Below are 4,157 nucleotides of genomic sequence, written 5' to 3' on the forward strand. Positions count from 1 at the left end.
CACACGACTCACAAAAATATTCACCACGCCGGGTGAACTTTCCTATCTAGACCGTCCGTTAAGGATGGTCTCAACATTTTAATGCAACTAACAGTCGCATCACTAGGGAGCACACTCTCGCAAACAAACAACATCTGCGTGTCTCGATGTGAGACAGTCAAAATCGACACTCTCCGCCTCACATTCGTCCATAAAGTGGAATAATCCACTGACAATCTTCACGATTGCGTTTCCCGACAGGGAAAATACGAAATTCGTCACGATATCGAACTCGTTCTCATTCAATTATACTGTCCAGGTTTCATGACAACCCAGATTTTTCACTACGGGAGCACTCGCAACGACACTTCATTCTCTCACTCCGGGATCTCAAACTTCACATTTGGTCTCATACCGCACATTGGTACTAAACAACCACCTTACATAGGAAGTCTTACACTTCCTTCGATCCCATCATCACGATCTTCACGCATAACATTCCAGAGTTGTAACTCACAATTGTAAAGCACGATCTCGAGTCGTCATTAGCAACCCGTCACTCTTCCTCGTCAGGAACTCCGAATACCAATTGAGGCTTAGCACGGTACGCTCCGACATTTCACTATACATAACACCACTGGAGTTTTCCTCGGGCGACAGTAAAAACTCCCCCAATTAGGATTTATCTCCCTATTCTCACCGCCAAGATGATAACATCCCGCGGAATTGAAATTCCACGTCACACCTGATCATTGTCACGGTTGGTCATAAACATCAATTCACTGCAAATTCACTTTAAGCTCTCAGAGCCGACAGGCACAATCACTTGAGACATCGTACACGCGATGACATCGCACATTCATACCACAATTCACAACTAACTACCTTAATTGTTTGAAAAGCAAACTCTACCAAAGTCCTACATATGCCTCTAAGCCTAGGCATATGTCACTCCGCTTACTCAGTCGTGCATCTCAGTCGAGATCACCCGCCCTTCCACGCAACGAACTTTTTCAACAATTGCTCACTCTCATGGAGAAGAGTGACCAATTCCGACACCATAATTGCATCCACCACAATGTCAACACTTCATCATATCCTTCGGACTAACCGACTATTAAGTCCGTCACCGGCTCACCGGTCATCTCTACCCGTCTATCACTTAAGAGCAACAAGATTCGCTCACCCGTCACTTCATAAGAAGTATTCGTCACAATGCTCTTAAACTTCGACTTTCGCAACCGTCGAATTACCATCACCCGTCGATCACTATTATAATCTCCGATGCTTCCAAGGGTATCTCACGGGCACCCTAAGCACAAAGTGATCACACCACTACTGGAGTTGAACATTACACTAGCAGGTATAAAAAGGCACCTGACGCAGTGTCATGCAGACTCCCACCACAATCAAATGAATTTTAGAAAATCGATCTTTATGTTCCATACACCCGATGTCACCCATCTCTCTATAATAATGACCCGAAGTCATACCTACCCGACAACCTTACGGTTTATTGTCTTATCGAAAGTTCCTTGCGATCACACGCTACCCGCAGTTTCCACAAGGCCAAACGATATAGCCTAATGAGGCCCTTCATCTAACACAAGGAGATGCTAGGGGATACCAAGTCTTACACCCTTCTACATCTCGATAAGACCACTACTACAAGGGATATTCCATTAGGAATGTTGCCCTATAATCTACAACACACTAATGCAATCAACATTACACGGGTCCCACTCCCATGAGTTTAAGGACCCGAAGACTCCTCGATTCGCCAATTCTAAGGCGACTCACAACAAGAATCCTAACACGATTCTCTAACCACACACTCTACCGAGTGTAACTCAAAACTACAATCATTAGACTTGTCGCATTCCATTACAGAATTCAAGTCCTCGTCACACACACGCAAACGTAAATCAATCTTCCTAGTTACGATGGGTAACTAAAACCAATAACAATCTCAATAATGCACCCACTACTTAGGGTGGCTAAGCACGCACCAAACTTGTGAGTTGGCTCACTTACTTAACTAACCGAATCCATCGAAACACTTCACGACTCGCAACGAACCCGATGCGACTACAAGCACATCACCCGAGACAACTATCACTTAGGAACCAATAAAGATTCCTCATTTATCCCGAATCTACCCCAACCATGCCACGTTTCCTCCGTTCGGTACTCGTCATGTCATGCTTGATGTCAAGATACACTTTCGTAATAATGGTGATCGGTCACTATTACAAATGCGTACCTTACCATTTCCACATGGTCAAGCAAAGTACTTTACCCGGACTGACGCAACATTCACACAAAATAACACGCGATAACTCCTAGTACCCGAATGACCAAAGTCCTTACCGTGAACTTGATCACTCAAAACCGCCAAACATACGAATCTCCCCAATAGATTCATCTCTAAGACAACGCACCAATTAGATACCTGTATATATATATACACCAATATACAATAGTAATAAACGTACACAAGTACACCACAACGACAAGTCAACCTACAACCTAGGTGACTATCACTAAAGCAACGTCCAAGTTCGCCTACTTACCTAAGGCACTAGCAATCTAAGGCACTAATTTACACGTGAAATAAGGCCCCACATCATCACACTTTGGACAAAAATAAGTCCTAGTTAGTCACCTACTCTAAGGCACTAACAAATCTCAATCCGACCCGTAATCCTACAAGTCCCGCAAATAACACACAACCGCCAATAAGTCTAAGACTAGGCACATATTCCAAGGTCACCTAATTCCCTTAGACTATGCTCTGATACCACTTGTAACAACCCGACTTCGTTATACCAAAAATATGACTTAAAAAAAAAAATTCCTGGGACAGTACATCTGGACGGTGTCCAGTTATCTGGACGGCGTCCAGCTCTGACGGACTGGACGGCGTCCAAGCCCTTGGGATGGCGTCCAAATGAACTAAAAGTTCCTGATCAGTTTTTCGAATTCACGCGAGCAGAAAACCCGCTTCCCGACACTTTTAAACGAAACAATTTTCACAACACATCGTATTAAGTGAAACTAAGAGGTTTCCGCAATGAAGATAAGTTTTACAACACTGGGCCCACAATGACCCGTTTTACAAATAAAGTAGAGATTTTGACCCATTTATCTCTTTAGACGGATTAGGACTCTATAACCCAACCCAATACCAAGAGCATAATCCCGGAGACTACCAAATCCCCAATCCGCGTCCATATAACCAAAAGCTACCCCTTCGAGCCCAAGCGCTCCTATGCTGAAATGTCCCGTTCTTATTGATTAAAAACGTTCCATATTAATTGATTTCTTTGCGAGGTTTTGACCTCTATATGAGACGTTTTTCAAAGACTGCATTCATTTTAAAACAAACCATAACCTTTATTTCATCAATAAAGGTTTAAAAGTTTTACGTAGATTATCAAATAATGATAATCTAAAATATCCTGTTTACACACGACCATTACATAATGGTTTACAATACAAATATGTTACAACAAAATAAGTTTCTTGAATGCAGTTTTTACACAATATCATACAAGCATGGACTCCAAATCTCGTCCTTATTTAAGTATGCGACAGCGGAAGCTCTTAATAATCACCTGAGAATAAACATGCTTTAAAACGTCAACAAAAATGTTGGTGAGTTATAGGTTTAACCTATATATATCAAATCATAATAATAGACCACAAGATTTCATATTTCAATACACATCCCATACATAGAGATAAAAATCATTCATATGGTGAACACCTGGTAACCGACATTAACAAGATGCATATATAAGAATATCCCCATCATTCCGGGACACCCTTCGGATATGATATAAATTTCGAAGTACTAAAGCATCCGGTACTTTGGATGGGGTTTGTTAAGCCCAATAGATCTATCTTTAGGATTCGCGTCAATTAGGGTGTCTGTTCCCTAATTCTTAGATTACCAGACTTAATAAAAAGGGGCATATTCGATTTCGATAATTCAACCATAGAATGTAGTTTCACGTACTTGTGTCTACTTTGTAAATCATTTATAAAACCTGCATGTATTCTCATCCCAAAAATATTAGATTTTAAAAGTGGGACTATAACTCACTTTCACAGATTTTTACTTCGTCGAGAAGTAAGACTTGGCCACTGTTGATTCACGAACCTATAACAATATA

This window comes from Rutidosis leptorrhynchoides, chromosome 3 (assembly GCF_046630445.1).
Source record: "Rutidosis leptorrhynchoides isolate AG116_Rl617_1_P2 chromosome 3, CSIRO_AGI_Rlap_v1, whole genome shotgun sequence".
NCBI lineage: Eukaryota > Viridiplantae > Streptophyta > Magnoliopsida > Asterales > Asteraceae > Rutidosis > Rutidosis leptorrhynchoides.